Source organism: Adiantum capillus-veneris, chromosome 7 (assembly GCF_014529385.1).
Source record: "Adiantum capillus-veneris isolate H3 chromosome 7, ASM1452938v2, whole genome shotgun sequence".
In the NCBI taxonomy this organism is placed as follows: Eukaryota; Viridiplantae; Streptophyta; class Polypodiopsida; order Polypodiales; family Pteridaceae; genus Adiantum; species Adiantum capillus-veneris.
Genome location: NC_140937.1, coordinates 106,411,916 through 106,428,758, shown reverse-complemented (window position 1 = coordinate 106,428,758; position 16,843 = coordinate 106,411,916).

Sequence of the window (16,843 nt, the reverse complement as noted above, 5' to 3'; positions counted from 1 at the left end):
TTCTCATCTACTTGAGCGCTTTTTTGAGGTTGCCAAAGCCCCTCCTTCTCCACATGCTCTAAAGCAATGCGCCTCAAGTGAGGGATGGTCCATTCGCATTTGGCACAAGGATAAGGGAGTTTGTCCTTGAGCCGTCAATCACGTTCACGGCCGTTTGGAGGGCCACAATCATCCCAATATTCCTGCACATGCATGAAAAAGACACATGTTACTACATCCAATTTATTAAGAATCGCAATAATTAATTAGTATATTTGGTGTCAGCTTATGTTTAATAGGAAAATTGAGAGAAATGACTAAAAATATATGCAAATAAAGTGCAATGAATAGTTCAATTTATTAAAAATAACATGTGTTGTAAAAAACGAACAACTAGTAGATTAGGTGTCCAACTAGATTTTCAATAGGAAAATTGAGAGAAATGACACAAAATATATTCAAATAAAGTATAATGAGTAGAAAAAGAGAGCAAACATTTAAAAAACTAAAAATTGTAAATTGAAAATATAGTTTTTAAAAGTGCAATGAGCAAGAAATGAAAAGAGAGGCTAAAAATGAATCAAACAAGGTACTAAAGGGGTGGGAAAATGGGATGGGGGTTGCACAAGGCGTACAACATCCGATACTTTTTTGAACGTTTGATTTTTCGGTTGCGGTAATATTCACGATAATATATGCAATAGTATGCACGTTAATTTTTGCAATACTATTTGCAATTATAACTGGCGGTCATAAAAAAACGGAGCAAGGTATGCCGCATTTTTTGGACATACCTTGCTCTGTATGCATTTCCACCATCGCACCTGCAACCTCCACCTCTCTATCTCTCCCTCTTAAGCTCTACCTCCATCTCTCTCTCTCTCTCTCTCTCTCTCTCACACACACACACACACACACACACACACACACGCACACACACACACACACACACACACACACACACACACACACACACACACACACACACACACACACATACACACACACACACACACGCACACACACACACACAAGCACTCTTTGGTGGAGCACTACATCAACGCCATTGGACCTTGAGAAGAAGGTGACTTCTTGCAAGAGAAATAAATTGCAAGGAAGATTTACACAAAAGGCTGGCAAGAAGACACGACTGTTGACATAGACCAAAAGGTAAGCTTCTTTACCAACCTACCCCGCCCTATTTTCTTAAACACGCATATATTAGGATAGATAAACGAAGAAATACTATATCTCTTGCATATTTGTAGATGGTGTTTGCTTCTTGCCCTCAATTTTCTTCAGTTCTTGGTTTCCCTCGCTTGCATTGTTTGAGAGAGTGTGATTAGCTTGTGGGTGAGCGCGTGATTAGCTTGTAGGTGTTCTCTGGTTTGGTGTGTGATTAAGAGAATAACAAAAAGAGAGAGAGAAAGGGAGAGGGAGAAAGAGAGACCAGTGTAGATTTAATGCATAATGTTAAGTTAGTGTTGAAATAGATAGAGAACATATAGATTCTCAAGAAAATGGTGGTAATGAGAAACAACGTTTTTTGTCCCGTCCAAAATTTTATTTTCATGTTGGTGTTCATTAATACTTTATAAAATCATACATACACATGGATAACAAGAAAAACAATATATAAAAATTAAATGCTATTCAGTTTCTCCTATTAAGCTAGCTTGTGCTTTCTCCACAACATTGGATGGGATATTAATTGCTTCTGCAAGTCTTCCACCCCTTGGAGTCCATGACCACACAACTGTATCAACACACTCCCAATGCTTTGGGTCAGCAAGATTGTAGCACGGATTATTTTTCCAACAATCTTCATATATGTTTTTGGATCGTGTTAATTTTTCTTTCGATGTTTTGGTGCCCAATATTGAATGAAAAATTTCTTGTAGTCAGGAGATGAGCTGTCTACATCAACATCTGACTCTGCAACTCCTAGTCATATGTTTGTGGGTCTCATGAGAAGAAAACACCCTTTCCTTACATCAATTTGAGGCCTCAAAGCTTTTTGCGGCCTTGCACTTTGACCAACATAGTGATCATTCAATTCTTCATATCCTTGAAACTCACATGTGTCTTCCTCTATCTGTTGCATTCAACGACTCCTTGTAGTCTTTGGCCAAAATGATGTATATTAACCAGTTTGTTTATTGGTTGGTTGTTCAAGCTCACTATTTATGTTTTGCTAATAAATAATAAGTGGCTCCATGCATTTTGTAGAATCGTGGTCCTTTCCCTTTAGTAGAGTTCCATCTTTTTCAGAATTCCAGGTATGTCTTAATCCCTTGAATAACAAGCGAAATATCCCTCACATAATCTACTATAGGTACCACATCTCGACAGCCTATTGGCAATTTTGGTTTCCCTTGATCATCTTCTTTCCACAAATCCATTCCTAACTCCCTTGGCATCCAATCAGGTGATTTGGGGTAAAGTTTGTCTTGCATTACTGGGATTTCACCTTTCATAAAGAAAAAAAATTGAAGTGTCTTAGAGTGTCCAACAAGAGCATCTTGTCTATCACACATGTACCCTTTAACAAAGGATTTGAAGTCAAGAACTTGTGTCATCAAAAACGGTGTTGGAGCTCCTCCCTCACATAGTCTGCTATAGGTACCACATCTGAATAGCCTATTGGCCATTTTGATTTTCCCTGATCATCTTTTTTCCACAAACTCAATTCCTGACTCCCTCGACATATAACCAGGTGATTTGGGGTGATTTGTCTTGCATTACTCAGATTTCTCCTTGCACAAAGAAACAAAATTGAAGAGGCTTAGAGTGTCCAACAAGAGCATTTGGTCCATCACACATGTACCCTTTTAACAAAGGATTTGAAGTCAAGAATTTGCATCATCAAAAATGGTGTTGGAGCTGAGCTTTCACATTTTCAAAATGTTCCATCAAATGTGAAAAAGTGAATGTCATTCCTATTCGCAATCTCTCTCAGAACTTGCTAAACATTGCACCTATGTCCTCATGTGTATGACCCACCATTAAGAATCCCAAATGCACGGTTTTGAAAACACCTTTTGCTAGTATCAAGGATATGTATGTAAATAAATATCGATTCTTATTCTCTCCTGCACAATTATCTAGCGGTAACAAAAGATTCTCATGCAATTTTTGAAACATAAGAGTGGACATGGTATTCACAAAACATTGAGAGGAGAATGATTGCAAGTTAGCAATCTCTTCTTTACATCCTTCAACGGCCAATGGTGGTGTTATTGTTGATGCATGCCTCTCACGGTTTTGCCTCATCTTGTTCTGGTGGTCTAGAGATGTCCTTGAGTTCAATGTATTGAATAATGTAACATTGCTCTGTGGCATACCTTCATGGCATAAATCTCGTAGTCCATGATTATCTGTTCTTTCCAATTCTGTAAGCATAATGCAAGGGAACCAATTGTAGCATTGGGATCTGAAGGCCATAGACCACTTTGCGAGAAATGAACATACATCCCATGACCATGTCCATGTGTTATCATACCTGTTTTACTGATACTTGTAGTTGATATGCATTCGCATAGTCTTTTAAGTTCACACACAATCTAGGTATTGTTGTCTTTCTTTGCTCCATTTTATTATGTATAATGCATAAATACTTATCCTTTTTCAATTGCGAGAACTTATGCCATATGTAGTACATATTCCTACAACGTTTTTGTGGCATCATGTGAATTCTACATTCATCCTTAAAATGTGCAATCAACTCATCATCCTTTGTTGACTCTAGGTGCAACCCATTTGGAGAATTGACTTGTTTTTGACAAGGACACATTAGCAAATTATGTTTTCCAAACCCTTTTGAATGTAATGCTAGACATTGGCTTGAGACTTATACTCTCGAGAATTTTTGACATCACCTAAAATGTCTATCTTCCATCTTCCATAGTTCTACTCTTATGTGGCATTCTCTTTGAGTTTTCCTCAACAAAAGGGTGTTTCAATGCCCTTCACAATTGTGTATGGTCTCTTCTTTTTCTTATGACACCATCATTACCATGCACTGATGAGCATCGAACTCCATTCTAAAATTGTTCATGGTAACGATAAAAAGAAGTTTTTGGAATGCCATGAATTTTGTACCAAGATCTACTGCAAACCTCATTTCCATTAAAAGAAAATACATAGCAGCTCTCTGTAGTTGTTTTGTTCTCATGCCAACACTCAACATTGTATCATACACATAGTTGGTTCTATTTTGCAAACTATGTCCCAAAAACTCATTGCACATAGAAATGATCTTATCTCGGTTAGCATATTGACAACACTTTTTGGAGCAACAATCTATGGTTGAAACAAGCTGGACAGATCATAAGGATGCTCGATTGGATTTCCTAGAAGATTTCACATATATTTTTGGCTTCCTGTTTATAAAGAAATACTTTCATTTTTTTGAAATAGGCTCTTCCAAACGAGCCGATTCAATGCATGTATCTTGCAACTCATACATAACATGCAAATTTTCATACCGTAACAATTCTTTTCTTTCCATAGTTGTCACTCTGTTGATAGGCCAACATACTAGGTTGATGCTACATACATCAGATTTAGCACAAATAGTAGCCTCACCTGCATATGATGTTTCAATTCCAGTACACCGATGTTATGTTCACCTAGCTTGCTAAAGTTTATAGAGTCAAATGGACAGATATACATGACAACCCCTTCATCTACTATATTTATTTTGCTTTCATCCCACAGTGGAAGCCTCTTGTCCTTCCAAACCTCCCTATAGCTCATTCCATCATATTGTGCCTCCAATGCTCCCATTGGTTTGTAAGCATCATGCATAGGAACCCCTTGGTATTGCATCTCATTCATATGCTACAACAACCCTATACTCCATTTCATAATACTGTAAAAAGCATCACCCACTGTCAATGCATCCATTGTTGGAAATGGAATGAGTGATTTCTTTTCAATACATAAATCAACTGACACTAATACGTTGCCTTCCCCAATAAGCATCCGAGAACAACATGCATTTGGGTATACTTCACGTACACTCCCAATGGCAACCTTTTGTGTGGCTACAAACATGCACACTCTATTGCCATTTTCAAAAACCATCTCTGCAATAAGGTTCACAAAAATAATTGTTAAGAAAACCAACACAAGTATCTGAAAATTTACATGTAATTTTACATTGAAAATCTTATTTATGGCCATAGGTTGCTTTGTTGTTTATGTCACTGGAGAAAAAACTCAAAGAAACTTGTGTGCATTCTATGGCCCTAGGGGAAAAGGGTTTTATATATAGCTGTGAGAAGAGCCCCACGTAGCCAAAGAGGTCTATGTTGGTGCGTGGAAGGATAGTACCTTTAAGAGCAAGAAGCATCACAAAGGAACATCTTATGGCCTAAGGTCCATAGGTTGATTTTTGTAGGTGTTTCATGAAGAGTACATATAGACTCCTCAAGGTCACCTCACGGTGAGTAAACATGCATGGTTTTCACTTCGAGAGTACATACATCCTATGGCCTTGGGGCCATACGGTACTATATGTAGGTGTTTCATGACACATCCAATGGCCTTACGGTGATACAATACTATCTGTAGGTGTTTCATGATACATCCTATGGCCTTAGGGCCATAGGATGCTATGTAGGACTTTTGTGATGCATTTGTATACATCCTATGGCCCTAGGGCCATATGATTCTATATGTTGATGTTTCATGATGATAAATATGTATATGTTCTATGGACTTATGGTCTTAGGGTACTAGATGTGGATGTTTTGTGATGAGTATGCATACAACCTTTGGCCATAGGATGTGGTATGTAGATATTTGTAATGAGTATATGTACATCCTATGGCCTTGGGGCCATAGGATGCTAGCAATAGGTGTTTCTTGTTCGAACATGTACATGCTATGGCCTTTGGACCATAGGGTGCTAGCTATATGTTCTTCTTGGTTGGGATATGTACATCCTATGGCCTTGGGGCCATAGAGTGCTAGCAATAGGTGTTTGATGGCAGGTACATGTACATGCAAGGGCATTTGGGAAATAGAGTGCTAGCTATAGGTGTTTCATGTTGGGTACATGTACATCCTATGGCCTTGGGCCCATACGGTGCTCGCTATAGGGGTTTCACGGTGGGTAAATGTATATCCTATGGCCTTGGGATCATAGGGTGCTAGCTATAAGTGTTTCACAATGGATATATGTACATCCTATGGCCTTGGGACCATAGGGTGCTAGCAGTAGGTGTTTCGTGGTGGGTACATGTACATGCTATGTCCTCTACACCAGAGGGTGCTAGCTATAAGTGTTTCATGACGAGTATATGTACATCTTATGGCCTTGGGGCCATAGGGTGATAGAAATAGGTGTTTCGTGGTGGGTACATGTACATGCTGTGGCCTTTAGGCCTTAGGGTGCTAGAAATAAGTGTTTCGTGGTGGGTACATGTACATGCTATGGCCGTTGGGCCATAAGGTGCGAGTTATAAGTGTTTTCCGATGGGTATATGTACATCCTATGGCCCTGGGGCCATAGGTTGATAGCAATAAGTGTTTCGTGGTGGGTACATGTACTTGCTATGGCCTTTAGGCCTTAGGGGCGGCTAGCAAGAAGTGTTTCGTGATGGGTACATGTACATGCTATGGCCTTTGAGCCATAGGGTGCTAGCTATAAGTGTTTCCTTACGGGTATATGTACATCCTATGGCCTTGGGGGTGTTGGGTACATGTACATGCTATGGCCTTTGGGCCATAGGGTGCTAGCTATAGGTGTTTTTTGGCGGGTACATGTACATCCTATGGCCTTGGGACCATAGGGTGCTAGCTATAGGCGTTTCATGACGGGTATATTTACATCCTATGGCCTTTGGGCCATATGGTGCTAGCTATAAGTGTTTCACGTCGCGTATATATACATCCTATGGTCTTAGGGCCATAGGGTGCTAGCAATAGGTGTTTCATGGCGGGTATATGTACATCCTATGGCATTGGGGCCATAGGGTGCTAGCTATAAGTATTTCACCGCAGGTATATGTACATCCTATGGCCTTGGGGCCATAGGGTGCTAGCAATAGGTGTTTTGTGGTGGTTACATGTACATGCTATGGCCTTTGGGCCATAGGGTGCTAGCTATAGGTGTCTCACGAAGGGTATATGTACATCCTATGGCCTTAGGCCCATAAGATGTTCTATGCAGGTGAAATATAGTGTCATATAACCATGACCCTAGGTTTATAGGAGGCCAAGAAGGACTTAAACGAAATGCTCTTTGTTAGGCTCTTAGGAAAATGTGCTTGTGTTGCATGCACAATTACAATTTTTTGTTGTATGTGTGATTCAAATCCAAACAAAATCCCAATAGATCAAAATTGTGAAAAGAAATTTAATTTATTTAAAAAATTAAAATTTTAAAAAATTCTATTTTTTTGGAAAATTAATTTTTTTTTAGGGCCACCCCAAACTTTTCTATAATGTGTTTTCAAGTCTGTTGATCAGGAATGAGCAAAATGATAGCGCACTTTTTTGGAGCCAAAGTTTATGAATTTTGGATATTTTCACTGTATTTTTTACTATGTAGATTTTCGTCTCGGGGTCCGAATTTGCTTCATGGGTGTCGTTCCACTCGTATCACCGAGATAAGGACATTGGAAAAACCTCTCGTCAACATTTTGAAAATCTAGGCCTTTTTTTTTCTAAACGCTATCGGAGTTTCCGACCTGATGAGCTATGTCCCACTTCGAGTAAGTGCCTAAATCTCTAGTAATTTTAATTATACTAGATCAACGCTAAGCCTTAGCATGTGAACAGCCACTACTGTCAAAATTTGAAATTTGAAATGACCTAACCTAACCTTATCTCTCTCACTCTCTCTCTGGAACAACTTTTGGGCGTTCTTCCTCTCTCTTTCTCTCTCCCATTTTCTTGCACAAAACCTATTTCACACATAGAGCTTTGTCACCCTCTTTCTCTTCTTGCACACACAATTCCAACGCCGTTGCCACCTCCCTCTCTCTCTTCCTACAACATCGTTGTCGCCACCCGTTGTCGTCGATCTGTGCACATTGCTGCTGATTTTAGCACGGCGATCATTCTCATTGTTGGACAAATTTCTACGCACAGATATGCCGTGACCATCATCGCGACTGCCATCGTCGTCGTTGTCATCGTTGTCATTCCAAACCATCCGTCCTTGTTGTCGTGCCGTCATGTACTTCTCTATTCTACTTCCACAAATCCCTCTCCCGTGCTCCGCCGAGCCTCCTCTCCATCACTCCTCCATTCCCAATCCGGCACTCAAGCTCACACGTAATTATATTCTTGATTACATTCTAGTTACTATCTAATTACATTCTGATCATTTTTTAATTACTTTCTAATTAAGTTATAATTAGATTCAGATCCTTCTCACTTTAAACACAAAAAAGAGAAAAAACAAAAAACTCTACTTAAACTCTGATTGAGTTCTACCAGAACACAAATTCACAACTCCTTGAACACAAAAACAAGACAAAACAAAAAACTCCACAACTAGAAAAAAAGGAAAATAGCTATGGCGTACCTACTACTATCACTAGATGTTGAGGCTGAGGAGGACGTGGTGAGGATGACGTTGTAGGAGGATATGTAGAGGGTGCAACAATAGAGTTGGAAAAAGAAACAATGTCAAAGTGGAAAAGGCAAATAGTTATAACTTAAAGAGTACATTTAAATATTAAAAATTTAAATTTTTTCAAAACATGATGATTTTGAAAAAAATATAACAGCTATCATAGCCCCTCCCTATGGACTTCGGGCCATAGGGAGCCAAGAAATAAGCCCCATAGAGGCACCTAAGCTCCCGAGGAACCTATAGAGAAAGGGAGCCAAATTGGCTACATTATGGCCCTAGGGCCATAGGGTGCCAAGAAAGGAGTCTCACAGGGGCACTTGAACCCCAAAGGGACCTATATACCATGAGAGACACATTGGCTTCACTATGGATCTAGGGCCATAGGGTGGCAAGAAAGGAGCCCCACAGGGGCACCTAAGTCCCCAAGGGACCTATAGACCATGAGAGACACATTGGCTGCAATATGGCCCTAAGGCACCCCTATGGCCCTAGAGCCATATCATCTCTCATTGGAATAGAGGGTAACAACTTAGTGCCCTTGAGCTTATACATTGGTACCCTATGACACTAAGACCATAGGATATCAGATAATACTAGAGAGGAACCTATGGCCTTAAGGCTAGAGAATGGCCTAGGGACAATGTAGAATCTCTCAATGGGCCATTCAAGGGAACCAACACATGCACTATGGTAGCCCTATGGCCCTAGGACCATAGGATCTCTATTTGCAATAGAGAGAAACCTATGGCCCTTGAGATTATGCATTGGAACCCTATGGCCCTAAGGTCATAGGATCTCACATTATACTAGAGAGGGACCTATGGCCTTTAGGCTAGAGGATGGCCTAGGGGTCAATGTAGAAAGCTCTCAATGGGCCATTCAAGGACCCCAAAATATGCACCATGGTAATCTTATGCCCCTAGGACCATAGGATCTCTATTTGCAATAGAGAGCAACCTATGGACCTTGAGCTTATGCATTGGAACCCTTTGGCACTAGGTGCATAGGATCTCTCACTAGAATAGAGGGAAACAACCTATGGCCCTAAGTCCATAGGATCTCACATCATACTAAAGGCACTCTATGTCCCTAGGGCCATAGGGTGGACTAGGTGTCAATGTAGAAGCTCTCAAGGGGCCTTTGGGGCCTTGAGCTTATACATTGGTACCCTATGTCCCTAAGGCCATAGGATCTCACATCATACTAGAGAGAAACCTATGGCCTTAAGACTAGAGGATAGCCTAGGGGTCAATGTAGAATATCTCAAAGATCACTTGGACCATTCAAGGACACCAAAATATGCACTAGAGCATCCCTATGGGCCTAGGACCATAGTATCTCTACTTACAATAGAGAACAACCTATGGCCTTTGCGCTTATGGATTGGCACCCTATGGCCATAGGTCCATAGGATCTCTCACTAGAATAGACGAAACAACCTATGGACCTTTACCTTATACATTGGCAGCTTATAGCCCTAAGTCCATAGGATCTCACATCATACTAAAGGGCACTCTATGGCCCCTAGGGCCATAGGGTGGACTATGTGTCAATGTAGAAGCTCTCAAAGATCCTTTGGTCCCTTGAGCTTATACATTGATACCCTATGGCCTTAGGGCCATAGGGTCTCACATCATACTAGAGGGGAACCTATGGCCTTAAGGCTAGAGGATGGCTTAGGAGTCAATGTAGAAGCTCTGAATGGTCCATTCAAGAGTTCCAACATATGCACTATGGTAGCCATATAGCCCTAGTACCATATGATCTCTTTTTTCAATAGAGAGTAACCTGTGGCCCTTGAGCTTATGCATTGGCACACTATGGCCCTAGGTCCATATGGTCTCTCACTAGAATAGAGAGAAACAATCTATGGCCCTAAGTCCATAGGATCTCACATCATACTAACCGTCACTCTATGGCCCTAGGCCATAGGGTGGACTAGGTGTCAATGTAGAAGATCTCAAAGAGCCTCTGGGCCCTTTACCTTATACATTGGTACCCTATGCCCTACGGCCATAGGATCTCACATCATACTAGAGAGAAACCTATGGCCTTAAGAATAGAGGATAGCCTAGGGGTCAATGTAGAAGCTCTCAAGGAGCATTTGGACCATTCAAGGGTATCAACATATGCACTTCATTAGCCCTATGGCCCTAGGACCATAGGATCTCTACTTACAATAGAGAGCAACCTATGGCCCTTGAGCTTATGCATTGGCACCCTATGTCCCTAGGTCCATAGGATCTCTCACTAGAATAGAGGAAAACAACCTATGGATCTTTACCTTATATATTGGCACCTATGGCCCTTGAGCTTATGCATTGGCACCCTATGGCCCTAGGTCCATAGGATCTCTCACTAGAATAGAGGAAAACAACCTATGGATCTTTACCTTATACATTGGCACCTTATGGCCCTAAGTCCATAGGATCTCACATCATACTAAAGGGCACTCTATGGCCTTAGGGCCATAGGGTGGACTATTTGTCAATGTAGAAGCTCTCAAAGAGCCTTTGGGCCCTTAAGCTTATACATTGGTACCCTATGGCCCTAAGACCAAAGGTCTCACATCATACTAGAGAGGAACCTATGGCCTTAAGGCTAGAGGATGGCTTACTGTCAATGTAGAAGCTCTCAATGGGCCATTCAAGGGTTCCAACATATGCACTATGGTAGCCATATGGCCCTATGACCATATGATCTCTTTTTGTAATAGAGAGCAACTTGTGGCCCTTGAGCTTATGCATTGGCACATTGTGGCCCTAAGTCCATATGATCTCTCACTAGAATACAGGGAAACAACATATGGCCCTAAGTCCATAGGATCTCACATCATACTAAAGGGAACTCTATGTCCCTAGGCCATAGGGTGGACTAGATGTCAATGTAGAAGCTCTCAAAGATCCTATGGGCACTTGAGCTTATACAATGGTACCCTATGTCCCTACGGCCCATAGGATCTTACATCATACTATAGAGGAACCTATGGCCTTAAGAATAGAGGATAGCCTAGGGGTCAATGTATAAGCTCTCAAGGAGCATTTGGACCATTCAAGGGTACCAACATATGCACTTCAGTATCCCCATGGCCCTAGGACCATAGGATCTCTACTTACAATAGAGAGCAACCTATTTCCCTTGAGCTTATGTATTGGCACCCTATGGCCCTAGGTCCATAGGATCTCTCACTAGAATGGAGGAAAACAACCTATGGACCTTTACCTTATACATTTTCACCTTATGGCCCTAAGTCCATAGGATCTCACATCATACTAAAGGGCACTCTATGGCCCTAGGGCCATAGGGTGGACTATGTGTCAATGTAGAAGCTCTCAAAGAGTCTTTGGGCCCTTGAGCTTATACATTGGTACCCTAGGGTCCTAGAGAGGAACCTACAGCATGAAGGCTAGAGGATGGCCTATGGGTCAATGTAGAAGCTCTCAATGGGCCATTCAAGGGAACCAACATATGCACTATGGTAGCCATACGGCCCCTAGGACCAATGGATCTCTATTTGCATTAGAGAGCAACATGTGGCCCTTGAGCTTATGCATTGGCACCCTGTGGCCCTAAGTCCATAGGATATCTCACCAGAATAGAGGGACACAACCTATGACCCTAGGTCTAGAGTATCTCACATCATACTAAAGGGCACTCTTTGGCCCTAGGGCCATAGGGTGGACTAGGTGTCAATGTAGAATCTCTCAGAGAGCCTTTGGGCCCTTGATCTCATACGTTGGTAGACTATGGCCCTAAGGCTATAGGATCTCACATCATAATAGAGTGGAATCTATGGCAGCAAGGCTAGAGGATGGCCTAGGGGTCAATGTAGAAGCTCTCAATGGGCCATTTAAGGGAACCAACATGGTAGCCCTATGACTCTAGTACCATAGGATCGCTATTTGAAATAGAGAGAAAACTATGGCCCTTGATCTTATGCATTGACACCCTTTGGCCCTAGGTTTATAGGATCTCTCACAAGAATAAATGGAAACAACATATGGCCCTTGACCTTATACATTGGCACATTATGGCCCTAAGTCCATAGGATCTCACATCGTACTAAAGGGAACCCTATGGCCCTAGGGCCAGAGGGTGGACTATGTGTCAATGTAGAAGCTATTAAAGAGACTCTAGGCTCTTGATCTTATACATTGGTACCCTATGTCCTTAAGGCCATAGGATCTCATATCATATTTGTGAGGAAACTATGGCCTTAAGGCTAGAGAATGGCATAGGGGTCAATGTAGAAGCTCTCAAAGAGATTTTGGGTCATTCAAGAGCACCAACATGTGCACTACAGTAGCTCTATGGCCATAGGACCATAGGATATCTATTTCAATAGAGAGCAACCTATGGCCCGTGAGGCACTTTGTGGCCCTAGGTCCTTAGGATCTCTGAATAGAATAGAGGAAAACAACCTATGGTCCTTGACCTTATACATTGACACCTTATAGCCCTAATTTCATAGGATCTCACAGCATACTAAAGGGCACTCTATGGCCCTAGGGCCATAGAGAGCACTATGTGTCAATGCAGAATCTCTCAAAGAGCGTAGGGAAACCTTGCTTGTAATACTGAACACGTACAAGAAAATAGACACTTTACATGATGTCAATAAAACACTCGAGGGTATGAGTCTCAAGACAATGTCTAGCACTACATTCAACAAGGTTTGGAACACAAAGTTCTCTTATGTGACCTTGTCAAAAACAAGTGAGTTCTCTGAATGTGTTGTGTGTGGTCAGATAAAGTCTCAACTAGAGTCAACAAAGGATGATGAGTTGATTGCACGTTTGAAGGATGAATGTAGAATTCACATGATGCAACAACAAAGCTGTAGGAATGTGTACTACACATGGTGTAAGTTCTTGCAATTGCAAAAGGATAAGTATTTTATGCATTATACATAATAAAATGGACCAAAAAAAGACATCAGTACCTAAATTTTGTGTGAACTCAAAGGACTATGTGAATGCACATCAACTATAGGTATCATTAATAGGTATGATAACACATGGACATGGTCATGTGATGTATATATGGTCATTTATCTCTTAATGGTCTATGGCCTTCAAATCCCAATGCTACAACTGGTTCCCTTACATTATGCTTACAGAATTTGGAAAGAACAGATAACCATGGACTAGGAGATCTATGCCATGACGGCATGCCACACAACAATGTAACATTATTGAATGCATTGAACTCAAGGATGGCTATAGACCACCAAAATAGGATGAGGCAATAGCATGAGAGAAATGCATCAACAATAACACCACCATTGGCCATTGAAGAATGTAATGAAGATATTGCTAACTTGCAATAATACTCCTCTCAATGTGTTGTGGATACCATGTCCAATCCCATGTTCAAAAATTGCCCGAGAATCCTTTATTACAGCTAGATAATTGTGTAGGAGAGAATAAGAATCGATATTTATATGCATACTTATTCTTGTTAGTAGCAAAAGGTGTTTTCACAATTGTGCATTTGGGTTTCTTAATGGTGGGTGATACACATGAGGACATATATACAATGATTAGTAGGTTCTCAGAGATATTGCGAACAGGAATGACGTTCACTTTTTCACATTTGATGAAACATTTTTAAAAATGTGAAAGCTTAGCTCCAACACCATTTCCGATGACACAAGTTCCTGACTTCAAATCCTTTGTTGGGACATGTGTGATGGACAAGATGCTCTTGTTGGACACTCTAACACTAGGTTGGTAACCTAACAGGACATAAAAGTGTCCTTTCAGGGTTTTGAAAAAAAACCTCAAAAACCATAGTAGATCCACTCATTTTGTAAAATCCTTTCATGAGGTTATAGTTCAAGGCCTACTACACATGGAAAAAATAAGAAACTTGTAAAATTTCTCATCTTTTGGTCACACCAAGCCTCCAAAGTTGATGGACCAGTACATTTTCATCAAAACAGTCATTTCTTACATTTTGTTGCATAAAAATAAGATTAGAGATTTTTGTAGGACTTGAGATAAATTCCCTAGTTAACTTCAGTGGGTTGGTGATCGGAACGTATGATTGCTTCTCACTCACTATTTTTTGTTTTGCCAAAAGAAATAGATACAAAAAAGTTGAATTTTTTCCATTCTGCAAACCTATCATCAAAGTTTCTATAGCCACGCTCAATACAAATACTATATGCATGTTTTCTTAGTTACCTATTGTCCTTTAGGTTCATAAGGAGCCATGGAGCATGTCAAAAGAATAATACATCTCTTACCAAGGGGAATCTTGGGGACGAAGATGAAGTACTAAATACAACAAACATGAAAAAGCTGGGTTCAACATTATGAGTTGTAGAATCCCATAGAAACTATTCAATATCTAGCCAAATTTGATCCTTATGACTAGATATGGTTACTACCTACAAAATGCATGTAGTTGTCACAAGAAACTAACAATATTGAAAAAGCTATACTTGATATACTAGAATGTTTCGTTTTCTTCTATAATTGAAAAAATCAACCATCGTTGTCTACTATGCAAAATAGGGTATTAGGTGCTCCAAAACTCAAGGAATATTAGCTTTATGTTACAATATGCGACATAGAAAACCAAAACTGCATTTGGATATCATGAAAGCCACCAAAAAAATCATAGAAGAGCTAAAATTGGCTTAAAAACAAGATTTGACAATTTTGTAATTTGGTCATAACTTACAACTTTAACATTTATTTCTCCCTAGAAGCATCAAGACATGTTGAGGACTACTAAAGATAGTTCTCTAGCAGTATAGACCTCACAAACATGAATTCTAGAGTGGTATAGTTGAAAAAAGCCAAAAACAGGACCCGTTTTTTCACACAGTTTAGGTTGTGAAATGTTGTGCAAGGACAAGGTTAAAGATGGAATTGATATTCCATAAAAATGTCGAGTTTTTTTCAGCTCATGAGACAAATTTCTAGACAAATAGAACCTCAAAATCCATTTTGAAACTCTTGACATAATTAAAGGAAAATGGTCACTTAACAGGACATAAAAGTGTCCAAGGACATAAAAATGTCCCATTACCAACCTAGTGCTAAGCCACTTCAATTTTGTTTCTTTATGCAAGGTGAAATCCCAATACTGCAATACAAAATTCACCCCAAATCACCTGATTGGATGCCAAGGGAGTCAAGAATTGAGTTGTGGAAAAAAGATGATCAAGGGAAACCAATATTTCTAGTAGGCTATCCAGATGTGGTACCTATAGCAGACTATGTGAGCGATAGTCCGCTTGTTATTCAAGGGATTAAGACATATCTTGAATTTTGGAAAAGGTGGACCATGGTTCTAAAAAATACATGGAGCCAGTTAATATTTATTGGAAAAACATAATTAGTGAGCTTGAAAAATCAACCAATAAACAACTGGTGAATATACATCATTCTGGTCAAAGACTACTAGGAGTCATCAAATGCAACAGATAGAGGAAGACACAGATGAGTTTCAAGGATATGAAGAATTGAATGATCTCACTATGTTCATCCTCAAAGTGCAAGGCTGCAAGAAGCTTTTAGGACTCAAATTGATATAAGGAAATGGGATTATTTTTTTGTGAGACCCATACATCGAGAATATCCAATATGGCTGGGAGTTGCAGAGTCAAATGTTGATGTAGACAGCTCATCTCCTAACTACAAGAAAGTTTTCATTCAATATTGGGCACCAAAACATCAAAACAAAAATCCTATAGTCCAAGAACAATATGAGGATTGTTGGGAAAAGAATTGGTGTTGTAATCTTGCTAACCCAAAGGGTTGGGAGTGTGTTGATGTAGTTGTGTGGTCATGGACTCCAAGGGATGAAAGACTTGCAAAAGCAATCAAAATCCCATCCAATGTTGTGGAGAAAGAACAACTAGCTTAATATGAGAAACTAAATAGCATTTCATTTTCATATATTGTTTTTCTTGTTATCCGTGTCTATGTATGATTTTCTAAAGTATTAATTAACATCAATATGAAAAAAAAAATTGGATGGGACAAAAAAAGGTGTTTCTCAACACCACCACTTTCATGAGAATCTATCTCTTTGTCTAATGTAACACAAGTAATCAACAAAAAACTTAAATGAAATTTTCCCAAATCAAATGGGAAATAAGAATCCATAGACATTGAAATCAGTCCCAAAGTTGTGGGATTTTTCCATTTCATCTAACAGAGTGCTACATACCTCTGAGTGGAGTAGTTGGGGCCGGATCATTGTTGTAGTGTTCTTCCTAAATAGTTTCCCAATGTGCCATCGTGTGCTTTAGTG